The sequence below is a fragment of the Stegodyphus dumicola genome, chromosome 4 (assembly GCF_044657685.1).
Source record: "Stegodyphus dumicola isolate Sdum_Otavi_A_Nest chromosome 4, ASM4465768v1".
Lineage (NCBI taxonomy): Eukaryota > Metazoa > Arthropoda > Arachnida > Araneae > Eresidae > Stegodyphus > Stegodyphus dumicola.
The window spans coordinates 221880259-221898548 of record NC_140771.1 but is presented as its reverse complement, the minus strand read 5'-3'; the positions used below and the strand labels follow the sequence as shown (position 1 = coordinate 221898548).

The 18290-nt window shown below is 32.7% G+C and overlaps 2 protein-coding genes across 3 annotated transcripts in view; one reads left to right on the top strand and one right to left on the bottom strand.

Moving 5' to 3' along the window:
• LOC118188533 (uncharacterized) overlaps window positions 1–18290 on the bottom strand; it is a 166013-nt gene that overhangs the window by 110132 nt on the left and 37591 nt on the right. The window lies entirely within an intron of this gene.
• Window positions 11890–18290, top strand: part of LOC118181966 (sprouty-related, EVH1 domain-containing protein 2-like) — a 339980-nt gene continuing 333579 nt past the window's right edge. Inside the window, exon 1 of the mRNA XM_085816020.1 lies at window positions 11890–12141. The gene's annotated coding sequence lies outside the window, so the exon portion shown is untranslated. The remainder of the gene's footprint in view (window positions 12142–18290) is intronic.

Genomic DNA, 18290 nt, shown 5'->3' with positions numbered 1-18290 from the left:
CAGCATCTTATACCAAATATCACTCTATATAAATTTATTTCAGATTGTTAAATATTAGAGTATACCTTGTTTTATAAGCTTTGAAATAGTACTTGACATTTATCAAATTTATCCTAATATAAAAACTATGTACCTCAGCAGAAATTTTCTAATTATGTACTTATATCTACTGATCAACAGGGTAATTTAACCTTATACTCTTGTGTTTCCAAATAGCCCAACGGAATGCTAAATTATTGGGAAATAATTGTCAAAAGAGATTAAAGGCAGTGCGATGGCCCAGAAAATAAAATTCATTCATTATAAAATTCTTTGTCCTGTTTTTCTCCTTTAGCTTAGATAAGATGACCTGTAGCATTTGGCGATTGTATAAAAGGATTTAAAACAGGTACGTCAAATTCGTGGTAACGTTAATTTATCAAGACGCTTTCTCCTTTTTTTAAACATTATTATTCATATTTCTCTTTGATAACAACAATTTTATTTTTTAATTACATGAAGATTAATGCAGAGTGACAGGGGAGATTTTTTGAATACGTTGCTCGTAAGAACACACGTGCTCAAAGTAAAATATTTTACTAATGACATTCCAGTGGCAAAGGTACTTTTATTTTCTGTAAATGGAACTTATTCAAAAGCTAAATGTTTTTCGGCTGCGAAAAGTGTTGATTAATATTCCCAATGAAAATAGGAGTTTTTTAAATTTTAATAAGTAGATTTAGTGGTGATATATCTATTTGTACCCCACTTTTAATTAATATTTATTTTCTTTACACCGGCTGAATAAAAAGCAATGAGACTCAGTTCCCCCAAGATTGTAGATGAGGGGCAAAATTTAATTTTCATCCAAGCATTATAGTTTGTTTTAACAGTGAAACTCGGTAACTGGACATAGTTGTTATAGTTAACTCTTCAAAATATTGTTGCGTTTCTTGGCAACATAGCAAGCATGGTGCTGCGTACTATAATTGTGTGTATACAATAGTATAGTTTTTTTTAAAATCTGTTAGTATAATTGTGTTTATATAATTGTGCACAATTGTGTTATGTATCGTAGTATAGTGTTTTAGTCTGTGTTTTAATACGTTAGTATACTTGTGTTTGCATAATTGTACACCATAACTGTATTGTATATAGTAGTATAGTGTCTTATTTCGTTTGTACAATTGTGCGCAGTATAATTTCTAATATGTAATGCTTTACAAGCATAGTGTATCTGTTTTTACTATGTGTATCAATTCTGTAAGCATTATGTATATAAAAAGCGCTGCATATCTATTCAAATTAAATAAGTATTGTGTACCTGATATAATGTATTGCATAATGTATTCTACAGCGTAAAGTTTCATCTGTAATTACTATAACATCTAATAACAAAATTTAATATTCTACAGTGTGCCTGCATGCTTTATGTATGTTTATATGCGCATTTTACATGTGATCTATATGTGTGATTAGTGTAAGTGTATACTATATATTAGCTTAATTATGTTTCATTATAAGTATGTGTTTTACTTGTATAGGTGTGTGCAAACTGGTATCTAATTTCTATTATTCTGTAATGTGCTTACATGTTTTATATGTGTTATATATGTGCTTTTATATGTGTTTTACAAGTGTTTTGTATGTATCTTTATATGTGCAAGTGTATGTACTTGTATGTGTATGTATATGCTGTAATTAGTGTCTAACAGTGTCTAACAAACCAAGATGTAACAAATCATTCGCCTATCGATCAAAACTAATGTATTCCTAAGACGCCTCTGTATGGCCATGTACAATTACGTAAAATTTTTCAATAAACTCCCGAGGTGGCCTCATGAGGCTCCTGGGAGTTGCTGCCACTAGATAGGGAAGGGCGCGGGACATATGCCTGTTTACCTCTGTTAAACATCAGGCGTCCCTGTCCTCCGTCACCTGTCACCTGTACGGATCCGTGGATTTGGAGGGATTGACGACAATACTTCATGAAGAATCAGACACAATTTTAGCCAGTATTACTCAGGATAGCTCCAAAATTACGTGTACAGTCGCCGAAAAATTACGAAACAATCAGCAACACAGCCTTCCGGCTATCAGGCTATAACGGTGAAGACAGTTTCACAGCAAAGCACTAGAGTACAGCTCCCGACTCGATTCGGTCGTTCCCGGAACTAAACGTACTCTCGAGACTCTCTACGCTACAACTTACGATGCACTTGATAGCCTCAACTATGCACGATCTCAATGTACCAGCTCGCGATACACTGACTAGACACCGCGATACAAGACTGACGATCAACTCGTTAGATTACGATACATACTCTACTCCGCGTACCAACAGGGCTTAAATAGATTTCGGCCTGCCTTCGAGAACATTCTGGTCCAAACTGGTAAGAATTCGTTCTAAAAGGTTCTCCAACCGTCTATAGCATATCACCAATTTTGTCACCAAATGGTCGATTTCTCGCCAAAAAGGGCAACACTGCCTTTCCTTGCAATTTTCTGGCAACCTTAAACCCGCTTTGCGGGGAAGCTATCTTATCGCATCTAGACATTTTGTAACAATATTTTCAAATTTAGTGCTATTGCTTTTCGCTTGGAAAACAATTAGTAAGTTTTTTTTTAATTGAAGCGTGATATTATCAGCGGTTACCACGCTTTTTTGCGCGTTTGCGTATTTTTTCCGCAAATCAAAAGCTAAAATGTGTAATATATAGTCCCAAGTAATAAATAGGTAACAAGGGCGTAAGCGAGTTGTTTTTCTTAGGAAGAAACATTGAAAACGAAAAATAATTAAAGGATAATAAAGATGGAGCTGCAGCACAATACAACCGTAGTTAAACATGACTGCGAATTGAAAGCGGAATAGGGTTCTGTGTAATTCTGAGTAGCATATTAAATTTGTGAGAGCACTTTTGAAAGAGTGGACATGCACGTACACAATAAAAAAAATGGATGCAGCGCTGGTATAAAATTTACATGCTTCAAAATATACCTATTTTATACTTAAAATGTTTTAAATTTATGATTAGATTTGAGTATAAGAAAGACTGAATTTATTTTATATATAAAACTCAATGTAAATAAATGAAACCATCTGAAATGAAGAGTTGGTTTTAACCCAGCCGTAAGATTAATCATTCACGTAAAAAATACTTCTAGTTTCTGTGCAAAGTGTTACAAATAATTTACGGAATATAAGTTTAAAAAAGAAATGAGATATTCTTAAAGCATCCGCATCCTGTAAGGAAGAATAACATATTCTATGGAGTACACTTGAATTTAAATTGTATTAATTTTTTATATAAGAAATGTATTAAAGATTTAAACATTCTCTTTAATTTGCATAGCATAAATTTTTTGGGATCAGTATGTATATATGTCACAAATTTATTAACTATTTTACATTTTTGTGCTTGAGAGAATACAATAAAAGCATATGTAAGCTGTGTCTTCAGAGTTTAACTCTCAGACTGAGTTTTGTGTCAGAAATATAAATTTTAAAATCTGATGTGTACACCACATGACTTCCTTGTACGCAATATTAAATTATACGCATTTTTTCTTCCATTTCGTTTAAACTTATTGCATTGAATTAAACCTACTTCGCCGACAGCGCATAAACCACAACAGAATAAATTTATTCTTTAAAATTCACTCTATTTGTTTACCATAGCGACACTCTGGCGCTAGGTTCACTTAACTTATATTTTGTTCATATTATAATACAGAACGCACAAAATTGATATCATTTAAAGAATTATCTAATCGTTGCCACATGTTGTATTCAAATACTATAGTAAAGCTAGAACGATGTATAAAAGAAATTAGGCAAACAAAACAAAAAAGAAAACGTTTTTCACAGACGATTCAGTATTTCACGTTCAATTAATTCAGTTCTCACTTCGCGACAAGGCAAAAATACATAAAAACCCAAAATATCTGCATTAAAAACTACGAAGTAAATCTTAAACACTTATTTCCTAGAAAAATTTCCAGAAAGGATTAAGCATGATTTAATTCGCAATAATAAATGAAGGCGTTATCTTTGTTGTTGCGAAGCTAAGTTTCTCTAGATTGGCAACAAATCCACTACTCTGCTGTTTCAAATGTAAACAAGCAATGGTCGCCATCAAAAAAATTATTAGGCTTAGCGGCACTTAAACAACTTTAAAATATTGATATTTCTAAAAATATTGCATACAGATTTACTAAAGGCATAAAAACCTTAACCGGAAGTTAAGAACAACATAATTCAATCATTTTTAAAGCAAAAAATGTACAATTTACAAACATATCAGAGTAAAGAAACTGACATCACTGAAGCGGGTAACAGAGTGGATATATATATAAATATATTTATATACGTTTGGTGCGGCCGATTGCTACCAAAATACGAGGTGCACATCTACATGTTATAGTAGTCCTATATACAAAATTTCAACGTTCTGAGACTACTCTTTGTTTGAGATATGCGAGATACGTACGTACGTACATACGTTCGTACAGACGCCACGAAAAATTCTCTTCAGAATTCATTTTAAAGCAATTTTATATTTTTTTGGAGGAAAAGAGTCTTTTATTCTGTCCTTACGTACTGATATCACGCAAATACACCGTTAAATTGCATTCGAAAGCGGTCAAAATGAATATTTTCGTTGAAATATGCTGCCTGAAACTTTTCGCGATTACAATACTTCCTTTTTACTTCGTACAAGGAAGTGAAAATATAAATGAAAGTTAAAAAATTTACTAGATCTCTTTAAAGTTTCTCATAGTTAATGAATTTAACATTTCCTAATTTTAAATAGATTCAGATAAATTTCTAAACCTTTTTGTTCTCTTAACTAATTCGTTGCTAATTTTTAACCAAAATTTGCGAATAATAAAAATTTCAGTAACTTCAATGTAGGTTGCTCTTAAACTTTTCATAAGAATTCGTACAAAAAGTAGAATTTTGTTTGCATTAACACTTTTACATGCACTAGTAGAAAAGTTTGGCCATAAGAAGATAAAATGCACAGATGAATACTTCCTTAAAATTAAGTTTATAGAGCAAAGTTATCAAAAATTTGGTCTGCTACAATTTAAATTACAAACCTTTTTTAAAAGTGCAAAAAAATTCATGGTTTAACAATCAAAATATAACCTTAAAGAAATCGCCTGAGAATTAAACGAAAGAAACCTTACATGCGTTTTTTTCCATCACATGTAGATTTGCTAAAACAATTACACTAAACCCTTGTTAACACAATCTTAAAGGAACTAAAAATAAAAAGTTCGTATTAAAAAATTTGTGTTAACTGGGAACTGAAATTTTAAGAAATGTCGTTAGCGGATGCTCTAACAATAATAAAATTACGAGGAGAATGAAGTCAGATGTGCAATGTTAACTTTAAAAATTTTTGATTTTCGTAAAACAGTTATTACAGAGTTACAAACAGACCCGAAGTTTAAAAATATTTATGCATATTTAAAAGATCCTGATCATCTTGAATACCAGATATGACAGCCATTAGAAAGAGAGCTGCAAATTATGAGATTATTGGCAATACTTTGTTTTATTTTTGAGTTATAAACAATAATAATGAATTAAGGCCCGTTAACCCAACGAGTTTAATTATTTTGCAGAAATACATGATATGCCAATTGCAGGTCATCTCGGGGTAAGAAAAACAGTTCAGAGAGTGCGAGAATCTGTTTGTTTTCCACAACTGTAAAAATTTGTTACTGAATATGTCAGGTCTTTCAGTATTTGCCAATTAGTTAACGATATTAATTTTAGTTCGACAGGGTACTTCAATAGCCTAAAAGCTACTTTGTCTCATGAAATAATAGGAATTGCCCTGCTAATTCCCTACGCTCGCAGTGAAAAAAATAGTTATTTGCTTATAATTGTTCCATTCCGATACAAAATACTCAAAAAATTTATGGTAATGTAATTTATTATTTATAATACATCCCTTTTTTTCAAGTAAGTTGTCTAAAGACATTTGTTTTTGGCCTTCAAACTTTTGAGAAAATGAGACACGGTATTATCGTTAATAATTTTGTAGCCGACATAACTACTACTTTATTAGGGCGATGTTTCTGAACGTACGCTGCAACAGTTTCTCTTTCTTTCAGCATCTCCCTTACTTCACTGGAAGGTTGTTGTTTTGTTGAGGCTATTATCTCCTCCATTTTTACGAAACCTACTCCCCAGTGTCTTCCTGTGACACAAAATGCAGCTCCATAAGCTTTTCGGTGATCAGTTTCTGGTTATGCTCTTCCACTAGCTCATCGATCTCGTTGCTGTTCACCTCTAGCTCCATAATTTGGCCAGAGATACAATCTCGTCGATTACAGGCTCCACAGACACTTTCTCTAATTTCTCGATATCGCGTTCGACAATGTTCTCTGGCCGAAGCTTCTTCCATGCTGAAATAAGAGTTCTCTTGGTGACCTATCCCATACATTGTCGATCACCTTGTGACTATGTGAAGTGATCACATCAACGATGTAAAGTGGTCTTTACCCAGATTCTTTGAAAATGAGATTAGTTCCTTCAGTTATTTCAAAATATCGCTCGAAGAGCGCCTTTGTGTAAAACGTTTTTAATTTGAAATGACTTGTTGGTCCGAGGGCTCCTGTAAAGAGTGGTGTTGAGAGACAGAAAGTGGATCTTGATGAATTTATACTCTTCGAGGAAGTCATTTCTACGCCTGGAGGATGTGCAGGTCCATAACAAGCAATGAAAAATGCATCTCAAACAGACATTTTTTACAGACAAATCAAACACTTCCTTGATCCAATCTTTATAGAGGATATATATCATCCAAGCCTTGTTGCAACACCTCCACCTCCACATCCAAGCCTGCTCTTCTGCATTTTATACTTCTTTAAAAGCTCATGGATTGTCGGATTTAAAAGAGTAGGGTTTAATTTTCGAATCGTCACTTGAATTTTCTCCAAAAACAGAGTGGGACGGTCGTCCGTTGGCTTGTGGCCAGGCAGTGCCTTCTCCTCTGTTGTAATATAAGTTCGCTTCGGCATCTTTTTCTAGAAGAGATCTCTCTCATAAAAATTATAACCTGCTGCGGCATATAACATTCAGAAATTTACAAGCTTCTTGAAAACCTCGATGAAGTTTTCGGTTGCCTTGATGTCTGATCTTTATTCTTCTGCGTGCCTCAGAACGCTGCGGATGCCGGGTCCTCTCTTAAACTTTTAGAATCATCCGCGGTTTTCCTTGAATGCTTGTTCTTCGTGGATGATCCTGGCGTCATCTTAAATGAAATTGCCAAAAATAAGTTTGTTATTAGGCAGAAATTATGTTTTTGTTATTAACGCCGCCTTGAATTTTCATCTCTTTGATCCATCTGATCTTGCATCATTGTCAAGAATACGTGGTCCTTAAATAAAAATTCTTTTGATAGATTTTGAAGCTTTCAATCTCCTTATTCTTATCCTTGTTTCTGAAGATAGTGCAAATCGTAAATGTAGATTATATGTGCGTGCTAGGTCAGCCACGCTCACATCTCATTCTCGCTTCTCGATGATTTGGCGTTTGACTTCTAAAGTGATTTTTCTTCTCTTACCTCTGTCTTCTTTCAGCATTTTCTTTCGGAACAAATGTGTAATCATGGCTAAACTTTGGACTAAAAAGTACAGAATAATGGGTCTGAATACAACTTACACGAGCGACAGTAAGATGCCAGCTGAAGGAGCCTTAAGCACAAACTGAAAGAGCTGATGTAGGCAGATTCTTGTATGTGACGTCAAGATGTCTTCACAGCACTCCTTCTGCGAAACATCGCTGGTTAAAATAGTCTTTCTTTTTATATTTGATTTTGCTCGTTACGTAAATGTATCATTATGGGAGATGTTCGATAAGCGAAGTTTGACTGTATCTGGAAGTAAAAAAGCGAAAAATCAGCTTTGTCTTCACCAGGACTCGAACACCACGGAATCGCGCGTTGAGGATACCGAAACAAGCAAGTTCGTTATAAAATAATCTAAACGATATCGAAATCAAATTACAGTGAATTTTCGCTAAGACTGCCATCTGTGCTTTCACGCGATTTAATTTTCTGCTAATTTGTTTATGTTTAAAAAGATCATAATAGGTAATGGTAATAATCGATTTACATAATTCATTTACACTCTTTACGGATTTTCAAATTTATTAAAGAAAAATACTGAACTAGAAAAGTGGTATGTCGATCTATTATTATGGTTATATTACAAATACAAAGATAAAATTTAGGAAATATTTATCTCATACTAAATTTCCTAAATGCCGCTATGACTGAATGTTATTTTAAAAATTGGGAAATACATCTTATTTAAGGAAAAGTATCCAGCATTATAAATTTTGCTTAATAATTTGAAAACATTCCTTTTCAGAAGCATTGGTAACTTTTCATCATGTTTCTAAATTGAATGTTTTTATTTAAATCGATATTTATAATTAATTACTTAAAATTTATAAAATTTAAAAGAAAATCATATGCATGCATTAAGTCATTAATATTTGGATAATCGCTTATAATTACAGTAGCCTCAGAAATAAGTTGTATTATTTCTGAGACATTATTATCTGAGTTATTCTATTAAGACACTGACTGGTTAAACATTCCCAGCTGTTCTTAGAGAAGAATGTTTCAAAATAAATAATGTAATGCCAAAAATATTGTAAGGTACCACTAATGATACATTACATTATTTTTGTTGGTGCACCTTTTACATAAAATGTTTAAATGAATGTTCAAAATAAATGTAAAATATCGTTCCTTTTTTTAGTACCAATATTGGTACCGGAACACATATATCTTTTATTCTTATTAATGTGGTACAACAGTTTAAAAGTTTGAGAAACCGTGACCTACAAGAAAGGAAAATTCTGCATACATAGTTTAGGCATTTAACAAATCATTTAAATAGTGTAATGTTACAAATGGAAATATATGATAATTTAAACGACTCAGTGATGGAATAGGATTAATAATTTATTTGTAGAATAGTTCTCAATCAACTGTTTTCTACAAAAATGGATCAGATAAAACGGGTTCTGCAATATACGGATTAACCAACGTAATACCCGACGACGAGTCCGCTTTTAGCCCAAACGTCCACTGTTAGACCCGTTCTTGTGGTTAATACGACAACAGTTAAGAAATGCAGGAAAGAGGAATAATCCATATTATAAATAACAGATAATTAGTATTAACAATTTACTTGCATTTTCAAGTAATTTAACCTGGAGAATAAACTTATTTGGTTACTTTAAGTAAATCACTATTCAAAACAAAATAATGAACATTTTCGTGTATATTATTCGTTCATTTTGACAGAAGTAAATGCGAAATAGAAGATTAATGCTGTAAGCTTAATTTTTTTCGATTCAGCAATTAATGTTTAACAAACAATTTAATTGTATTTTACATTCTTGATTATGTACTGTGGCACGCTAACGGCTGAGCGATAAAATCGCTTTACACTGGTAGTTTCGACTTGGGCTCGATTCCAGGCGAACGGGTTGGCTGCATGGGCGATTTTGTGTTTCTCCCCATGTGTAACGTTTATACGAGCCAGCTTCCCTTAGAAAGTCCTCCACGAAGGCTTCCCTTCCTTACGCAGGTAGCTCTAGTGTGCGTTGCCATTATTAAATAAACCAAACCAAAGCTGATTATGTAGTATTACATTACATTATGCTGTGGATGAAAACTGAATACTATCACGTGATCCACTATCACTTCTGTTAGTCACACACACTTGTCCTTCCCCTTTTTTTTTTTTATTTTTTTTTTTATCTTTTTTATGGGCTATTAATTTCATTTGGCATTTTGCGTTAATTCACTATAAATGGTGAATCGCTTTTTAAATTGTTGCCAACAAATATTAGAGCCCTGTATTATATTTAAAGAAATTAATCAATAAAGAATCTGCTTAAATGTATGTATGTTTCTCGCTTTGTGATAAAACAACGGTACCTAGAGTCATTGAATTTTGAATAACGTACATCTCCACCCGAATATAGGCATCTGGAAGCCCAAATTTGGAATTTGTTTTATTATCTGTTTCATATTTTGTAAAACATTTGTGAGTTTTTGATTAAGAAACTCAACGATTTCAAAGCGAGCAATAGCAACACAGTACGAAAAAAAAATTATCTCCAGCGCGTGAGACTATGTATCGGAAATTTTAAAGATATGCGATTTTTAAATATCTTGTGATATTGTTGTTAAACTGAATTTTGTGATTTAAGTGCGAAAAACGCGATATTTAATAAATAAATGTAACACACAAAAGTGCTCTTTTGTGCGTAATATAAAACCTGAAAGCTCTCAGTTCCCCCCCCCCCTTCTAATTTTTGAAGTGCTGAAAATTGACAAAACTTCTTACTTTGCTAGTTTCTCCCCCCTTTTTTGGTTCCTCCATTTCTGGAGACTGTTTTATTTTTATTTTACGCTGATAACTTGTGGTAATAGTTTTTCTGTCGTTTTGCAATAAGCAAATTAAACTTTTTTTAAATGTGTAGCACCATAAAGTTTATTTCGATGTCAGGAAACATAAGAAATCCGCTTTGCTCTCGCCAGAATTCAAGCTCCGGACCTCTTGAATACGCGTCAAGCGTGTTTCCAGTTACACCATGAAGGCATGCGAAAAGGAGGAAAAAATACGTAGTTGAAAAATATACGAATATTCAATGTCAGCTTCTGTTATAATTAACAAAAGAATACTAAGAATTTACTTATATTTTAATCCGAAGAGTCTTTGATTAGGCTACGGCAATTAGATAAATATTCAAAACAAAAGCAATTCATCGTAAATAACATAAACATTAACAGAAATAGAAATGAAGACACAAAGTTATAAACAGTATTAAAGAGCAGTATTTAAGGACAAAACTTGAACAATGTCTTTGTGTAGTTTGTGATAATACGTCTTCCAACGTTTCTCACGCTATAAACCGATTTAACTTTCTTTTCAGAAGGAGCGGTTAATCCTTAACCCGGTTAATCCATCCCTCGTTAATCAAAAGTTGCCTATAGTTTTCCTGTTAAAGTAAGGACTGGAGATACATTTTGTGTTTTGTATTGTATCTGAAATATTTTAGGACGATACCGCAATTAGATTATAAGGTATTGATTTCTCCCTCCTTCCTAGCGTGCCTTCGTGGTGTAATGATCAGCACACTAGGCCGGTATTCCAGAGGTCCGTGGTTCGATTCCCGGCGAAGGCGGTTGCTAATGTTTCAATCTCTCTTGCTTCAAAAAAATCCTAACATCTCTACAAGATCATTTTGACGGTCTCATTATATTTGACGCTTTTGATCGTGTGAAGAAATGATCTTGCTAAAGAAGAATATTGTAATAATCAAAACTGATGTTTATTTATATTTTCAGAAATAGTACTGATCACTTTCAGACGGGTTCGTCATAAAGAGCCACTTGAATAAAATCGAAAAAATATTAATACAAAATCGCTTTACGAGTTACAGAATTAACGCATTTTAGGACATTTCCTGATTGTTTGGTCATGTTTCACTTAAAATACGATTTTGACGAACTAGCCGGAAAACGTCATTTTTATTGTGATTTTCTACATAGGAAAATGAAGGAAATGTTTTCTGTGTTTATTATATGTGTGATTAAACATTTATGTTTAGCAATAAATATGTGAAGGCATACAGAGATATAAAAAATCACAGGAAATTGTCGAATCGGGGAAAATCAAATGGTTCTTTCTTAGCATCACAAAACGAAATGCTCATGCGCTCGGTCTTCCAACCGTCGTAGAGTAGTCATGGTAACAATGACGCAATGATGATGTTCCTGCGCGCCCATGTGCCTTGTCCGAGAGCCCACACATTTTCCCGAATTCTTCTCCAGGGCAGTCACTGGTGGCCATCCCGGCAGCAATGTCCATTTCCCTCAGGGTATTTTTTGAGCTTAATTGAGGGCGAGGACCTTGAAAAACTTTTTCTAATAATCTGTCTTAACTTGACAAACTCTTTTTTTTAAAAAAAAAACAGTCTGTTTGACTGACAGAAGAACCTCCTACCTTTTTCAATCATCCGACGTGGCTGCCACAGGAGCTGTTAGAAAAGCGTCTGCCCCAGTGCCCCGCAAAGAAGGGGCCCCTGCGGCAGGCCCAAGCAGGCGAAACACACAGGTAAGAATATTTTCATCAAAAACTTTACATTCAAATTTAGCTTTATATTTATATACAGACAGTCAATAAAGTTCCAAATTTACTTGAAATTGGAAAAAAAAAAAAGTGTGTTTCTAAGGCTCTGATATATGCTGAAAAAAAAAAATGTAGAATAAATTATTCTGTGATGTAATTTTTTTACATAATAAGTAGTTATAACGCAATTTATTTATTAAGAAGAGTTAGTTACTGTTGATAATGGTTGGTAGTGCTGGTAGTTCATAAGTTAATAAAAATGATCTTTTTCATTATTTTCATTATTTCACAAGCTTTTCTTTTGTGTAGAAGTTTTCTCCCAATTCAAAACCAAGTACTTAACCTTCAGAGGCAATGAAAATTTAAAAATTGTGTTTTGTCAAAATTATGCTAGTTTAAATTTTGTTTGTAAAAATAATGTTCTCAGGATGAATGATGATTGGCATTTAAAACTTTTAAGTACATATTTTATTTTTGTTTTTATTTTTCAATTTTTTTCCTGTGATTCACAAGTAACTATAAAAATTTGAATACTAGTATATGCTACTCAGCACATTCGAATTCTCAAATTCCTCGAATCCTAAAAAAGATTCGAAAGCCCGAATTTTCGAACATTTCCTCTTTTGCACCTTTCGATTCCTAACCAAATAATATATACTGTAACACAAGGTTTTCAGAAGCCTACTAACGGCTGAGCGGTAAATCCGCTGAACACTGGTATTTTAACTGGGTTCGATTTCAGCCGAACGGGCTGCCTGCATAGCAGGTTTCGTGGTTTTTCTACACATGTAACGTGGATACCAGCCAGTTTCCATTAAAAAGCTCTTCACAAAGGCACTCCTTCTCTTAATCTTCGCGTGCTTTCCCACCACCAAATAAACTAAATAAAATTTTTTAAACCGAAGATTGCCCATTAAAAAAATAGTAGTTTTCCTTCTTATGAACTTTTAAAATAAAAAAAATATGTGATTTTTCAATATTTTCTCAAGAGAAATTTTGTTTCTGTTTAATTGTGTTAAATTTTGAAATAATCCCTCCTTTCATATTTAATTTAATTTAAAGGGTTTTCAGAACTTTAACCTCAAGATGCAAGTATTTTAATTATGTACGTCATTTACTAAATTTTCTGTGTAGCTTTAAAAAAAAAAAAATACAAAGGATATTTTTTGTCTGTTTTTCTTTCCTTCAATTTAATACTACCCGCAAAATTTTATTAATATCCGAACTTTAAATAATGTGCATGGTTAATCCAAAATTTCGATTAATATGGCAGCAGTTAAAAAAGGAAAGGAATCATCCTTATTATAAGTAACAACAACGTAATATTAACAATTTACCTGTATTTTAAGCAGTTTTATTTCGAGAATAAGTTTACTTGGTTATGTAAATTAAATCAGATTCGAAACAAAAAGACACTTCAAAACACAAAGAACATTATTTCTGCTTATATTACTCTTTAACTGTGATAGGAGTCAATAGAAAGCAAAAGACTAATGAGCATAATATTTCATTTATTTTTTATGATTTAAGGATTTATTTTTAACGGATGATTTAACAATGTTTTTATATTCGAGATTGCCTACATTTAAATTAATTGCTATTTGGGATTAAAAAAAAGTACCTGACTACTGTGACGTCATTTGCTACTCAACTGATATCCAGCGCATTTTGTATTTTTTTTTTTTTTTTTTTTTTTTTTTTGTAGTATTTCCTGTAGCAAGTTTGCTTTATTCTGATGTCTTGTAATAGTAATGTTTCCATCGTTTTACAATAAACAAATTTAACCTTTTTTAGAGAAAGACCGATTAATTCGCCTTAGGTTCATCGGAAGTAGACTTTAATTTGAAATATAAATATTTTCTTGTTCTTAATATTATAATAGTCCACCAGCGGCCGAGCGGTAACATCGTTGAACACTGGTAGTTCAGACCGAGGTTCGAATCCCGCGAACGGGCTGGCTGCATGGGCGTTTTCGTGGTTTTATGTGTAACGTGTATACGAGCCAGTTCCCCTTAGAACGTCCTCCACGAAGGCATCCCTCCCTTAAGGCAGATAGCCCTCGAGTGCTTTGCCGTAATCTAATAAACCAAACCTTAGTATTATAATTATTCTTGTATGAAAGATTCGAGAACATTTTAGAAATAACGGAAAACCTAGGATTTTTCCTGCTACTTATTCTCTGAAATTTTACTTATGCTGTGCGGTTCTAAATTTTTCTAGTAAATCTTGAGTGAAGATTTATCGCGATTAAATCGTAAAAATTAGGAATAAGTGAAAAGATACCTTTTTTCCTGGTTTTCTGATGTGTAAATAGCAATAAGAGTAATTATTTAATGTACTAACAGAACACGTATGTTCATTAAGGTTACTAAAGAGTTCAGTGAATCTTATACAAGACTAAGAGTGTAGCTTATACCTACGGAAGCAACTATACCTTCTTTGGTTTGCTGAATCTAAATATTTCAGTCTTGGTTCATCGTAATATAATCATTACCACCGCCTTTTTACGAGAAATAAATCTTTTGAAGAATCAAAATAAACTATTTCTTATTAAAGAACAGGAAATATTGCTGTTAAAAAATCAATTAGTCGTAGCAGAGTCGTAGGCAGACATATAACAAGAACAGCGATACAAATAAGAAATTTGAAGACTGTTCATTCATCTTTGCTCGATCCGAAAAAATAAAATTATCAACAGCTTATACTAGATTTGATGCACTTTTCCCCAAAATCAGTTTATCTATAAATTTCCTAACTAGTTTTAACCTTTTCTTGTGGGCTATAGGGGCCAATTTTTTAAGTATTAGGACTATTTAGTCATCCTCTCTATTTTTACAAGAAAGAGCGGAGTCTACACTTCCTACTCCATATTAAAGAATAAATTTTAAATCTCTCTAATTTACAGAAATTTCCGGAGAAGCATTTAGTGACATTTTAGGAAATGCATTTACTAGAGTGAATATGTGGGGCATATATGTCTCAGGCCCCTGGAAAATGTTATTGATAGCGGTCCAACTGCGATAGTAGTTAGTGACTCTGACCGCGGTACCTAAGAGCCCGGATTCGAATCCCCAAGAAGGCATGCCTGTTTGTAAATGTATAATATCTGTGCAGCATGGGGTCACTCTAAATATGCAGCGAGCTGAAAGTTGAGAGGTTGGTGATTTGATTCCTTGCCACGGTGAATAATGGCATGGGCTTCTCGGACAAGTAAGTTTGGTTACAACAACAATGATTTTTCCGTTCAGAAATCGAGTTTTCTGAAGTTTTTATAATTTCATTACTATGCTTTTAAAATTACTACCTTTCACTACGCAGCTTTAAGATTCTTGAATAAGTTTTTAATATACAGCTCCAAAGGTTCGAGTAATTTGTAAAATCCATTCGTTAATCCAAATTATAAATCCTTCGTTGTTCTCTCTTGTTTCTCGACTAAAATACATATTCTAACATCAGAATTGATTACTGTTTCATCTTTGAAAATAACACAGTAAATTGTAAGGAATTATTTAAAGGTTCTGTAAAATAATCGGCACAAAAACTTTATATATATATATATATATATATAATTTAAGAAAGGAGAACAAACTAAAAAAGACCTACTCTGTTTTGACGAAACGCGATATGGAATTAGCTGGATTCGAAGCTCATTGTGCATTTCCCCTGAAGAGTCCATAATGAGATTCGAATTAGGCTAATTTGCCATTTACCGCTACATTGTAATTTTGCCTGTGTCTTAAATGACTTTTGTATTTATGTTTAAATGTCTTAGGATTGTTTAAACTTTAATCAACATTTTTTTAACATTCAAATTTGATTCAAGTTTTACATTCACTTTTTATTTGTCAGTTTTTTTTTTATTATAATTTTATTTTTTCTTGTATTTAAACTTTTGGTAATTGCAATTTATTTTAACTTAGCGTTAAAAAATTAATCACAGGAACCACAGTATTACATTTGCACAATAGCATGAAGAATTTCCTTTTTACCTTATATATATATCTTGTTTAAGATATAGGCCTATTTTTAAATTATTTTATCTACAGCGTAAGAAAACGCTTATATTATACGAAGAACTCCTAAGCTAGGCACTCATTCTTAACAAAGACGTTATCTACCTGACATGCAAAATTTATTGTATAATTACTGTTTATCTAATAATAATAGTTACTGGAGCTGTGTTTGTTAATATGTTATAATTAGTCATTTTTAAGAAAACTTTCGTTAATATTTGTTTTATTTGGATTTTAAATTTACATTAACGATAATCATAATATTCATTTCGTTTTAACAAGGCAGAGAACATAATAAGCAGAGTTTCAGAACAAGATATTAGTTTTATTGATCTGTTCGTTAATGCAGTCATATTCAATTTATCGAAATTAATTTCATGAAATTGAGGTTATAAAAAATAAAGAGTTGGGATTTAATTTACTTGCACTGGCTAATTTTTTTTTTAATTCTTTGTCATCAAAATCCTTTTTACATTATTTCTAGCTTAGACTGATTTTAATGAGTTTCTTCTCAAGCAACTGAGGCTTTTTGGAAATTTCTAACAATCAGTTTGTCGTCCTGTTTTTATTCACAGATTAGAAATGTTAAACAGAAGCGAAATGCGATGTAATTTTGCATGCATGCACACCATTTCTAAAGTATTTGTGCATAAAACTAAGTAGGATATAAAATGCAGAAGACTCCCAATTAAAGTCCTTGAGGATTAAATGGGTGTTGTCCCCAATAAAGGCTAAGTTTGTTTAAAATGAAACGATAATTTTTTTAAAGAAAAATGAAAAGTCTGAAAATGTTCAGATTGTAACGGTTGCCCAAAACGGTTTCTTAAGGTCTTTACGCTTTCCTTGAGCTCGCAGTCTACCAGTCAGCTGTTGCAGTCACTCCTGCTAAGCCATTTGTTTTTGTCTTTTTAGCTTTGTTATTCGGCATCACTTTCTTCGCACTTACGTCATATATAGTTAAACAGCAAAATCACAAAAAACGTAACAGCAGGATAGCAGCATATATTTAAAATTCCGAATGCCGTGTTAAGTGTTGGCATACATTTTTCTGTTTTTTTCCAGACCTCCCTCAGTTCATTATAACAATGTTCTGCTTCCTTAGTTAGATTACTTGTAATTTATTTCGTCTTTTTATTATTAACGATTTGTGTGTTAAATTTATTAGTTAAATATCATGTTCTTGTCGCACTTATGCCGCATAAAATTCAGTTCAACTGTAAAATCACAAAATATTTAAAAACTGCATATCTTAGAATTTCCGATATGCAGTTTCGTGCGTTGGAGATAAATATGTTTTATTCCGAACAATTTTGCCACTAATCGCTTTCAAATCCTTGAGTTTGTCAATAAAAAATTCACTAAAATTTTACAAAACATAAATTATAAAATTTAAAATTCAAAATTCGTTCTTCCAGGTGTACATGTTCGGGTGGAGGGCTACGTTATTCAAAATTAGATGGCTCTAGGTACCGTCGTTTTTTTATAGTGGGAGGAAACCACATACATATATGCAGATTCTTCATTGTTTAATTTTTTTTAATAATACAGGGCGATAATATTTGCTGGCAACAATTTGAAAAGTGATACAGCCGTATATACAGCGCAGCGCAAAATCCCGTTTCGAGACTTATAGATTAAAAAATTATTATTACGATGTCACGCTATTTAGAAATTGTTTTTATCAGCATCAGTACCTGATTTAATAATAAACTAGCGGGCTGTGGCCAAAGCAAAATTTGCAAGTTCTGTGTTACATCTGAACATTGCGTTGCTCAACGTAAACTTCGAGTCCATATCTTCCTGCATTGTTGAAAAGGTGTTATGTGAATGCCGTGCTGTATTCATTCGAAGCTTGTCTTCACGTATAGCTATTGTTTCTTCAGATCGGACTTGTCTGTGATGCGTACCGTCATGCGTTCTTCGTGTAGTAACATTCTGTTCTGACGCTTCCACTCGTATTTAACGATGATGCTGAACGTGTTGTGTCTACGTCTACTTGAACCTTCTATCTCTCCACGCATCTTCTATTGACGTTAATGAATTCCTTTTAGTCCCTGTGTAACAAAAATATACTATTTTTTTTTTTTTTTTTTTTTTTTTTTTTTTTTGTCCATTTTAATG